Below are 13,293 nucleotides of genomic sequence, written 5' to 3' on the forward strand. Positions count from 1 at the left end.
CAAATTTATTTGCGAAACCGTTGTGATTTTTTATTAATAAACTACAAAAAGATCTGTCAGACATAAGGCGGCCATCGTCGTCAACAGAATTCTGAAGACGTTTCAGGAGATGATTCGGCAACCCCAGAGCATGATGTGCAGGAAGGATGCCAATTTCCATGCTGCGCTCTTCTATTCAAATCCTCAAGAGATTGATATCAATGTTTAAAATTCAGATGTACTGGAAGGAATGGTGGTTCCTGTTCTGGAGGTCAAGGTAAACCCTTTGGTTTCTAATACCGTTACAGAAAGTTATTTTCCAACCGTCGTGATAACTCAGATGAAATAGCATTGATATCATGTGGGACTCCTCCCTTCAAATCTCCAGACACCGAAGAAGATTTTCTAAAATACTTTTCATACTTTATTCCTCAACGGATGGTATTTACCATGAAGAAGGTTTCGGGATAGTCCCTTAGATTAGCTGGCACATTTCTGAAGATGTTCAAAGATTTTCTTCACCAATTAAAAGACTAGCACATACGGGATGGCGTCAAGTTTATGTGAGACTGCTATATTACTCTCAAGAGGTGAAAGGGACGCATGGAAATATTTTTCTTTGGGTATCCCTTAAGCAAAGATGACTACTGTGAAGAAGATTGGAGTAAGTAAATTAAAATCTCAGAATCTAAAGTAGGGATGTTCATCTAACTTTCACGTTGCTCTTTCTGAACGCGTCACCATCGTAATACTGAAACTTGTAGGGACTATGGCTGGGCGATATCATAATTTTATTTCCGCGATATATAGCTCTCCAGATAATAGGGCTGGGAGATATCAGAATTTTAATACCGGAACTAGCTGCTTCGCCCGGCTTTGCACGGTCCACCTCCAAAATAAAAGTTACGTCAAGTGACACGAGTTCAACACTCAGGCTTGAACTTAAAAAAAAAAAAAAAAAAAAAAATCAGTGAAATTTTGCAGCAGATTGCGGAAAAAACCCCAAAAACAACATTTTAAATCCCCTGATTACAGGAAAAGCCTCAAAACAAAAATAAGAATTTTACCTGCTCATATTCGAGAAAAAAATGGCAACAGATCTTTCATTTAAATGTTTTTCTTCACCACTACACATTTTAATAAAAGCATTGTTGCGGAAAGTTGAGATGAAGCACTGAATAATAATTTGCATAGAGGAAAGCCTTCGAAAAATAGGGAATTTATGTCGAAATCTAAGCGTCATAAATACTAGTTTTTAAATGATATCTCCGCTAATTATTATCGGAGGATTATGTTAAATAGCCAAACATGAAGACGAGAAGATTACGAATCCATCGATACCTGGTTCGATGGTCAGTTCATTGTCTACTGGAGTGTAGAGTAAACCCACTGGAGTTAGCGTTAAAATTTCAATTATCAAAATATCACCAAACAGGCAATGATTTCGTACAAATATAGAAGTAATTTTCACCAGTCATATCTTGACTGACATCTTTCTAGTTCATTAAATAGACCTCTTCTTAAATGATTGTAAAGCTCAAATTTAGAGAATTAGTACATTTTTAGACCATGGATCTCTTTTTTGTCATTATCCAGCACGATAAGCTTTAAAATGAGGAATGTATTACGGAATTAGAAAAAGAATAAAGCAAGAGCTCACCGGCCGAGAGAAAAACAGGCTAGAGAAATAATAATATAGCAACAATACAAATATCAATAATAAGGTTCCAAACTTTAAAATATCCTATTACAAAGAAAAAGGAAGAAACTCAAAAGAAGAAAGAAGGTTCTAAAAGAAGAAACTCAAACTGTTGAATGAGAATATATTTCAAAATTTTAGAATAAATACAGAACTTTGTTGGCAGTTGGATTTTGCGAGAAAAGGAAAATGGATCCACGCTCGGTTCTGTTCGAGTCCGCTAAGATCATTTCCATAAAGACTAAGACCTTTCTCCAACAAGGGATATGAAAGAGATAGTCCTCCCAGAAGGTACAGTATCCGCTCAGTTTGTATAAAAGCAAATTCCTTAGGTTGTTTACTTGAAGTGTGTATTATCTCTTTTCTAAACAACAGAGTTGCATGTTGGTTGAAATCTAAAAATTGTTGTCAATGGCTAGGCAAAAAATTCCATGTGTTCAAAATTTGGGAATATTTTTATATTTCTTCAGAATGCCATTATTAGTGTTGTCGGTAAAAGTTAAAGTATGAAAGAAATTTTAATGCGTTGTAAAAACATCGCTATAAATTATTTAATTATTATTACAAACTTTAAAAAAAAAATTCGAAGTAGGGTTATGAGGTGCGGATTTGTGCATTTGTTGTTCTGTCTGGTCTGTTCCAAGCTTTTGAATTAATAGTTAAAAAAAATGCTAATAACTTACCAAACATTTTTTTTGCTTCAATAATTAACTTATGAATACTAATATTAATTCGTAATGGAGTACGGTTAAAGTGCATAAAATGATTTAAATCCTACTGATGCGTCTCCGTATCATCTTACCTAAGTCCGCTCGCCAAATACATCAATTGATCATGTGACTGACTCTCTCTGTGTCTTGATATTTAACCCTTACAAAGCAAAAAAGAAAAAAAAAATGATAATGTCAAGCCACGACAAAGGAAATCAGTTAGCAATCTTGATTTAAGATAATAATAATAAAATAACATGTCTAAATTATTCAGCCACGTGCACTTTAGGTTAAATAAATACGGCTGCAATGTTACAAATAGATTAAATTTTAATTTTGAATTCGCATTTGTGTTACAAAGAGGGTAAGGAGGACCACGTGAATTTTTTTTTTCTATTCTTTCATTTTATATGTAAAAAAATAATAATAAAATAAATAAATATTTAAAAAAAAATCTTTCTCAGGGAAAAAATGTCCGCTTACTTGATTAGTCTTTTCTTTGTCTTTTAGAATTTTTGAAGTTTTTTATAGCTTTCTTAAAAATAAAAAAAAAGTTTTTAAATCAGTTATGACCTTATAGGTGAGCATATTTCAACATGCTAGGGACATAATGACTGTTTAATATTTTATGATCTTGTTATCCTTTTTGAAAAATAAAACTCATTAGTGTAGAACACATGCATGGATGGCAATACGTTCAAGGGTTAGCATATACTAAGTGATTTTGAATTGTATACAGTATTGTGTGTGTCAATAAGAAAACTTTTTACCCAAATAAATTCTCTCGCTCAAAGCAATTCTCACAGTCAAATTTAAAAACTAGGTTAGCATATTCTGAACTGTAGTTTACTGATTTTTTTCCTGTGTCAATACTGATTTTTTTCCCCTGTCAAAACTATATTCTTACGCACGTCACATGCTTCTTTCGTCAGACAATTGAAAAAATACTCCTCAGTACAAAGAATATTTTTTATATAAAGAGTGTAATGGCATCCTTTTTTCAGTGTGATAGTGTATATTAAAAATTTTTTTAACTTAAATTTTAAATTGAATTAAACTATTTTGTGTATTTTTACTTCCTGCAATTATTATATAACACAAAAGTATTGACCAAATATCTATTTTTAAACTCTTTCAAATTTAATCTTTAGTATATTTAAATTGATTGAGAAATAATAATTTCAAATGTTTACATAATTTAACTTATAATACCATACAGTAATCTTAATGTTATGGTAGAACATGTCTAAATTGTCCAGGCTGTGTTCAACTACCTTAGGACTAGTGTGCGAAAATAAATCGATTTGTAAACATATTAACATTGTCAAAAAGTTACTTGAATGTTCATTGTAATTGTTTGTAATAATTAGGTTTAGCTTATTAGTTAATTAAGGCAATGCATTCACTTAAACAATTCCGTGATGAAATGATGTGTGACACATGCTGAAACCTAGCAGTTGTCATCACACAAATACAAAAGATTTCTTCGCTATGAAAGTTTTCAAAGAAGAACTACTGGTATTACTGACAAAACCACGAAATAATTTTAAGCATTGTTTTATTTGAAAAAAAAAAAAAAAATCCTCAAATAACTGACAAATATAAAGTTCACGACATTTTACAAAATATCTTTTAAAATATGCTTGAAATTGCGTATACTCAAAATTTCTTAACAATCGTAAAAAAGTACGTAAAGAGAAATGACATCTATGGCAGATAAAGATAACTAAGGAATGTAATAGCAATTGCGTCTTTTTGTCTTTAAGAATTCAAAATCAAAATCCGAAATAGTACATACTTTAATGCTTTTTAAGCAATTCTTCTTTAAAGTAAGAGAGGGCATTCTTCTAACATTTCTGATACCCTCTTAAAATGGCGATGGCTTTCAAAATATTATAACTTTAAAAATAACGATTGCAGAACTAAGTGAGCTATTTTCACAAGTTCTGCAACAGAAGTTTATTATAACTATGACATAAAGCAAAGCTTTATCGTCGAAATAGGTATCACGAAAACTTTGTCTTGAGTTTTTTATGAGGTAATAAGCAATTGAAGTTACTTGTATTTTTTTTTCAAAATTTGCACAAGAACTTCTAAGAAAGATTAAATTGCCCATCAAGTCCCAGAAAAAAATATTGGAATAAACATAATGGAGATCTTTTTCTCAGTATAAGTGTTGCAGTTACTTTGCTAAACGGTTGGGGATTGAAATTTAATGAGGGTTTGAGACAAAATTCTTTTTACAGCTATAATATGTAACAAATTCCTTTTGCAGTTTTATTTGAGCTTTTAGATTATGTGTAACTAAGTTTCATCATTTTGTGTCACTTTTTTCTGTACATTATGCCTGGGAAGAGTTTTGTATTCCATCATACATATCACTATTATTTACTCAAAGCTAGTTCTTTTTATATCTTTTATATTAAATTAAACTTAAGCTTGAGTTAAAAACAAATAATTTCTACTAAAATTTTAAAAGTAACAGCTTTTATTTACCTTTACTTAAAAGAGAATCCTGATTCTAAGGTACTTCAATATGTAATTTAGCTAGAGATATATGGCATTTAAACTCGAGAAGAAACCGGGATTTCGGGAGGGAAAAGTTTGAAAATTTTCTAAACTAGAAAACTGCCCGTCAAAATACGGGAAAAAATTACTTTTACATTTAAACAAAGCAATTGCCTGTTTGGTGATATTTTGATACTGCAAAATTTTATTCCTAACTCCAGCGGATTAACCCTAAATTCCAGGAGATAGCGTTCATACCCTTTTTTACGTTTCTCCATTCCCCTGAAATGAAAGTGTCATCAGTAATGCAGTTAAGTTACCGGATCCAGTTCAGCCTTGTCTCATTTAAGCCTTTCCTACATGTTGAAAATAACCAAAAGATATTTTCCAATTATCATGCCGTGGAGCGAGTTTTTATTGTTGATGACGTCAGTAGCGTTATTCGATCATTTGCTATTATATATATGAGGATATAAGATTGTTAAAATGTTGCGTTTACGTTTTTCTTCCATGTGTGCAAAAATATTTTTTGATTCTAGAAATTAATATACATGTAAAATTAAAATGAATAAATTAAAGTTTCAGTGAGAAACAGCGTAGACAAACAGGGAATAAATGGACAAGTTTTTTTTTTGGTTTCGAAAGTTTTTTTCTTGAATAAAGTGGCATTAGTAACCTCTTTAAATACACTTCAAAGAAAAAAAACCGACAATAACTTATTGCAAGATTATAAATCACACGCATTTTTACATTTAAAGCAGAAAATGAAACTTTTATATTGAGGTAATTCGTAGTATCGTATATACTATTTCTCATAGATGTTTATTATGCGTATGTAACAATTTTCTTAATACATGATCTAACTTTATAAGTAAAGCATTATTTTAAATATTCTTTCACCGCTATAAGAGAAAAATAAACAAACAAGCCACAATTTGGCAGTTATTCACAAAGTTTTAGTTCAAAAAAAAAAAAAAAAAAAAAATAAAAAAGAGCTTTGGATCCCTGCTGTTATCGGGTAAAAATATTTCGTTCGGATAATTTACATTCATTGAATATCAATGTTTTATTTAAAATATATGATGCCCAATTAAAGCGTAAAATTACAATTAGTTGATTTATTGTTCATAATTCATAAAGTCGGGTTTCAAATTATTTACGCTTCGATAAGACTTGGGAACATATCCCGTGTAATAATTATAAATCTTAGTAATGTTAATATCCTAACATGTCACCAATTCAAAAGAAAATTTTAGTAAAACAGCCTCTTATAATTAATGAATTCATTTCACTTTTTTTTCATATCCTTACTTGGGATTAATTCCACAGACTGATTTTAGAAAATACCCTTATATATAAAAACAAGAAGTTTCAGAAGAATGAAAAAAGACAAGTTTTTCAGTCAGACATTTTTTTTTCAATGTAATGGAAGGAACAAAGAAATCAACCGGCTTTCTTTCATAAAAGTGTAACACCGACATCATACGTTTTGTATATTGCATAGCAAGAATAAAATGAAAAAATGGCAAGTTCTCTCTTTCTTCAGAGGGCAAACACACCCAGCACGTCAATTTCCTGTTTCGTGACTGTTTTCCCTCAAGATATCTTGAGGAAGTATAGCCACATACACACATTCGATGATTATCTCGGCTACTAATGCTTCAGATTTTTAGGCAAGGTTAAGAAAATAGAAACCATTAAGTAGATTATTTTCGAACCTCTGGAATTTTACATGCGAAACGCATATCATAACCGAGAAAAAAAGGAAGAATTACAGCTAGTATTTACTTTGATGAATTGTTTTATATTTTGTATTTTATACTTCATGCAAAGCCTTAGAAAAAACGATCTCTGCATTTACATGAATCCTTTGTTTTTTACTTTCTCTTTTAATTTTCTTTACGCACTCGTCTCATGGAATATAATAAAAACAAAATCACCTTAAATGCTAAGTCCCGAACTTATAAGTATAAAGACAAAATAAAACATTACGATAAGCAGAAATCTTTCCAAACATATTTTGTATAAGATTGACTTACATCATTATTAACTCTAAAATGAATAACAATAAGCATCCGGTATTATTGAAAAGGGTATCGACGATCTTAGTTTTAAATAACACAATAGATGACTATTTTAGTAGTGAGATCTACCAGGTAGCACACATAACGTTTAAACGTTTCGTAAAAGTTTAAAAATGGTTGTGATAACGTAACAATATTTTAAAATGTTTATGGAACGAAGGGTGCTACCTGAGCTATAGATAAAACTAATATATCTTTAAAATATTTCCTTATAAGCAACGGTAATTTTTAACACCACCTTTCGCAAAGACTACTTCATATCGAAACCCTGCAAAAAAAGTGACCCAACTCAAAAAAAAAAAAAAAAAAAAAAAAAAAATAGAAGCAGCAGCAATTGAGAAAAATCTATTATTTACGCGATTGTTTTAAGCGATTTAGTCTCAAATATTACAATACGCGCAGAAAAATTATTTTTTCATTAATTATTATGTCTAAATATTGTCTATATAATGTATACTTATAATTTGTAACTTTTTCTTCTAAATCATAAAAAATTAAAGAATGTGTCATTATTAACTATATCGTTTGTACGCCACCAGGCTCCAGTTATGTAAGCTAGCTTTGCGCACGTTTTCGTGCAAAAAGGAGCATTAAATTGTAATTTTAAATCGATAGCTAGTACGTTTTTTCCAAACTTTGAAATGTGTCACTTTCCTCACCGAGGTGCAATGTGTAACTTATTTTACATCCCCCCTCTCCCAAATAGAGGTAATGTAATTCGTTTTCCCCAGTTTTCAACAAAACTGAGTGCTTTTTTTACATGTTATCCCTTGGTCCACTATAATGTATATTAATATATATAAGTATATCCCGAGATAGTATACTTATGTGATTAAGTTAGTCTCTGTGCCATTTCAACTACCCCGCAAATTTAATTTTATTCTTAATGTTAGACTAACCACCTGATTCCATCAACCCTGACCCGTCGGTTGACAAACCGTTTTCAACCAATGAGAAGACTTCGGTACACGATTCAGGTGTCTGACCGAGTCATAATATGCTTAATTTGGCCCCAAACCTTACTAAATTAACATAATTTACTTATTAGTGTCCAGTTGATGCTCTTTTCCGCGTTTCAGAAACAAACTTGCCCAGCACATATAAAAGTCCTCTGCTTACGGAATTGCTACCAACCTGAAACAAAACAAGATATTAATCTCAGACTTCGACTTTACTGTGAATATATATATATTTCACATATATACAGTGGCTCCCAAAAGTATTCGTACACCTACGACTTTCAATGAAGTAGGACCATATCCATTAGTTAGAATTAATATTTCGGAATAAGTATTTTATTATGAGATCTATGATCAATTTTCAACAGAGCTACATGAAATTTAAAAAAAAAATATTGAAACTTATTTTTTTTTTTTTTTAAATCAAAAAGCAATAAGTGCCTTAAATTTTATCTCACAAAGGTCTTCGTACACTTTAAAAAAATGTCTATATATTATTAAATAATCTAACTTTTTATTAAGTTATTATATAGCAGAATATCATGCAGTATCAACAGCAGCTTTTAAACGTCTGGGAATAGATTTCGTTCTTCTTTCTTTCTTTTTTTGCGTAATTTCTGAGTAAGTGTTTAACCACTCTTCGAGTCTTACTGTTTCTAGCTTTATTTTCGTTTCAAAGCTGTATTTTCGTAATCTAGCCTCCAGATATCTCTAAATATGTTACATTAAGTTCAAATCTGGAGATTGAAGGGGTATTTTATAAACTTTAGGACATTTTTTGAGGCACTAGACTCAAACGTCAAACGCTGAAACCGTGTGCTTCTTATCGTTATCTCGATTTAAAATTTAAAAAAAAAAAAAAGAAACCGAAGTTGTTTCCGATAACCAAATTTTTGGCTAAGAGTTTAAAATTGGTTTTTAAAATATTTAAATGAACAGTATGATTCATTGTTTCATCAAAAATTCAAACTACCAAGTCCTGATGCTGAGATACATCCTCACACAAGAACACATTCACCGTCCTCATTAACTGGTCCAACTAAGTTCTTAAGATTAAGTTCTTCATTTTTTCTTCTATTTGCAATTATGCAACAAATTAACCAAAAATGTTGAATTCATTTTTATCTGTAAGTAATGCGTAGTTCCAAAACGTTTTGAGCTTATTTATCGTTGATTTTGTGAAGAAAAGTGCAAGCTTTCTGTTTTTCACAGGGCCAAGAAAATTTATGCGGGAAGAGTTCCCATTTAATTCAGATAATCAGAGAACTTGGCGAACAATTTTAGGTGAAAATTAAATGTAAAAATTTTCATTTAACTCTGCAGAAACTTTTACAACACTCAAATGTGTATTTTTCATAATTTTTAACTGTAAATCTCCGATCACGCTTTATAAACTTTGCCGGTTGACCTTTTCTTACCTTATCTTCGGACCGATTCTTTTCTTTAAAGCATTTTATCAAGCTCTTTACTATAGAATGGAATTAATTAACTAATTTAGAGACATTTCAAGCCAATTTACTGCTACTGAAGGAAAAAAATTCAAATTTCGAATGGTGTTTGTAGTTTTTTACGAATACCAGCCATTTGAAAGTAATAATCACAATATTAAGAAATAAATAAACAAAAAAAAAAAAAAAAAGTCAACTGACTTTTAAAAGTCAACACAATGAACCTTCAATTTCTACAAACTGGCATTGGAGAATCTCTGACGTAACGCCTACCAAAAGATAGCCTACAATCGCGTTTATAAGCCTTCAATTAAAAAGAAGGAAAAAAAAATCCATCCGAGGAACGTTCCCAAACTCTCCCTTTCAACATCATTATAGTTCTTATAAAATTTTTTAGGAGTTCAATTTTGAAACATTACTGATACACTTCACCTGGATACCGTTTAAAATTGTGTTTTGAAGCTTCCATTTTGAAAGATTGTAATGGACCGTGGTAGCCCGATCGGTAGAGTGTCAGATTCGGGGCCGGAGGGTCCTGAGTTCGAACCTCGATGGTCGAAGATCCACCGTCATCATTAAAGGGGACTGGGCGACGTTAAATATGCTCGTGGTCTCAATGTCCTCCAAGTGAAACGATACCTCTGGGGGTGCTAGCACCAGGTAGCTATTAGCTCCTGGTCTAGATCTAAAGTCCCATTAACTGTTCGATCCGGTGATGGTGCTGCCATCTATCGGTATTAAAAATAATGGAGGCAAGGCACTTAGTATGCAGTCCTCGACATAAATACAGCTGTAGTCGGTTGTGACTTGGAATCGAAATCGAAAGATTGTAATGAGAGTGGTTGAATCCAAACCTTTCATTTAACGTTATCAAAAAAGCTTGCAATTACGTTTTTAGAACTTAGATTTTGAAAAACTTTCTTTGGAAAGCGAATCCTACAAAAGACATCGAAGATCTTTGAAAACCGTTTTTATCACTTCCACTCCCGAAAATTGCTCCGCTCGAGTCCCTCTGCTTTCGCTACCAAAACCTGGACCTACAATTTCATTTTTAAGACTTCAATTTCGAAGGCTTTGTGGGGAAGGGGCATCCCCTGAGCCTCTTTCTTTCGCCACTAACAGCACGGTAGTGGTCTTATTAAACTTCATTTTAAGACTTCAATTTTTTAAATTTCTGTTGACGGTTCCCTTAACTCCTCCCTCCCCCCTAACATCATCAATTAGGGGAAGGTGGTTTAAAGCAGGTAGGTTAACGAATAACGCTCGAAAGTTGTAGTTTTTGGATTTTTATCGTAACAATTTCTGTTTTATTTCCTAGCAGGGTTCTGGAACTTTAAAATAAAAAGTGATTTTTGCATTGTTTCAAACCCAATATTTATTTATTATCAAACATTAAAACTCTTGAAAAACCCGCTTTGCTCTACCAGGGAGCTTAAAGCGGGTAAGCTTAACTAATTGTGATTTGGTACATTTTCCAATGAAATATGAAGTTTAAATTGATTGAAATATTTGCCATTATAAAAATTACATTAAAAAGTTATCCAATTTTAATTGAAAATCTAAGTCAGCACATTTGTTTTTTAAACAAAAAGAAATGATTAAACTAATAGACTAACTACAGCCGGACCCGCTTAATGAAATAACCATTTTGCCACGAAAACGTATTCTAATAAGCGGGATATTACATTAAGCGGGATCAAAATAACACATTACATTGGTCTGGTACATTGAAAATATATTATATTAAGCGGGATATTCTATTAACCGATATTCTAATAAGCAGGCTCGAATGTAATTGCCATCATAAAAAAATAACTTTTTAAAGTTATACTTATCTTATTGAAATAAAAAATCTTAAGTCAGCATATATGCCTATTAATTAAATAAATACATGATTAAATCTTTTACCTGTTTTGCCCGAAGGCATGTTTCTTATTTCAATAATTACAACCTTAAAATTAAAAAAAAGAAACGAACGAAGTGATCATCGTAGTTTGTAGGTGGATGGCGTCAGAATAACGTAATATTATTGATATATATAAAAACTGATCTTCGACTAGTCACATGTTGCATAACTTCAATTTCTCTTTTTAGATATGAATTATTTTTCTTATTAATAGCCTGGTTACGCCATGCGACTTTACAGCTGCTTTGTTGTGACTGATTAAAACTCGGGGGGGGGGGGGGGGCAGTGTTCGGGTCAACACGACACACCCATACATCTCGTTCCCGTAAGGGTTTAGGGGGCCCCGGCCGAAAGGTCAGTACTCTGGAAGCCCACGATGGCATAGCAGAGCGGGGTTCCCTTTTGTGTACCCATACATCGCAGTTTGCACACCATGCGGCGGCATACGAATGCCTTCCCGCTTTGGGCCAACCCCCCCCCCCCTATCGCCTGAAATTGTGCATTTGAAATGTTATTATCGAAAAATTGGCGCAGAAGAGTGCCGAAATCCTATCCTTCCCTAACGCTTCTTTTAAAACGATTTAAAAGTAACTTTTAAATCGCGTTTGTTGACATGGGAAAGCGCAAAAAGGAATGAAAATTACTAACCGAAGAATTACTAGCATTGCATATACTGACACCCTAGCTGCGAAATTTTTATTTTCTTCTTCTTTTTACCCTTTTCATTTTTTTCGATGTCATAAAAAATCTTGAACCTGTGAAGTATTATGGTGCAAACCGCAAATTTATACGACAATTCGTTGGTTTTCTATGAATTGTTTAAATGTGTCAAGGACTTTTCCTATACACTGTATATCAGTGAAAAAGTAGCCTTTTTTAGGTCTAAAAAGCGAGAAAGAAAAATAATGACTTTTTTAAGGATTTTAATCACCATGCACACAGTGAATTCGACGTTTCCTGCACTATTCTTATCATAGAGCTTTTACTGCAGTTAAGTCTTCAATTAAGGGTCCAAATTTTACGTTAGAATATGCGAGTGTTTATTTGCTTAGTGTTAGGTTATAAAGGGTATTCTAAAATCAGGAAACTATAGAGGTTCTCGATTTTTGTTCGAGAAGAAAAAATTCTGAGATTTTTGTCCCATGACATTGGTTAATCCCCCAAATTTAAACCTCGTTTTTGAACTAAATTTCTCGATTAACATGCAAAAACCAGACATAAATCATTTTAATATTAGAGCATAAAAATTTCAAAACTCTCATAAAAGTGAGTGTTTGATTAGTGTCTGTCACGTTGTGTAGACACGTTGTAAAAAATATCGGTAGTGATCCGAAACTCAGCATATTTCAGAAGTACAAAACTGTTGTTGGTCAAGTTGTTGCCCGACTTCGGTCCCCATGCTGTTCTTGCTTTTAATCATGCAGTAGAAAATAGATAAATAAGAGTTAGATTTTTCTTTTTTTTTTCCGAAAAACATCGGCATTTAGATGCTTTTCAGGGCCGATGGGCCGATTTCTTCTCCAAGTTAACATCGGCGGCCGATGCCGATGGCAATATTATCGAAACATCGGCGTCGATGCATCGGCCTGGCCGACGCATCGGTCAAGCCCTACTGTTGAACTAACCTATAACTACGTTACAGCAAAGAAGCAACTGTAAACTAAATGTTCTAAAAACTTTCTACACGTTGATAGTATCAGTTTTAGGAGGAAATTTTCAACAATACTGCTTAAATGAAGAGATTTTTAGAATCAAACAGTGTCGTCGAGAACCAAGGCGGACCCTTTGATACTTTATTTGCCGCCCTCCCTCCCCCTCTCCCCATAAAGATGATTAAACTGATTCTACTCCGATTCAGAGCCGGGTTCGCCGAAGGGTCAGACCTGTAGTTTCCAACAAGGCTTACATGACCTCTTGCCGGCCCTGGAATCAAACAGTAATGTTTTTTCATCAATCTTGAAACGAAATTCGAATGAAATAAATTCCTGTTTTTGATGCAT

The sequence above is a fragment of the Uloborus diversus genome, chromosome 6 (genome assembly GCF_026930045.1).
Source record: "Uloborus diversus isolate 005 chromosome 6, Udiv.v.3.1, whole genome shotgun sequence".
In the NCBI taxonomy this organism is placed as follows: Eukaryota; Metazoa; Arthropoda; class Arachnida; order Araneae; family Uloboridae; genus Uloborus; species Uloborus diversus.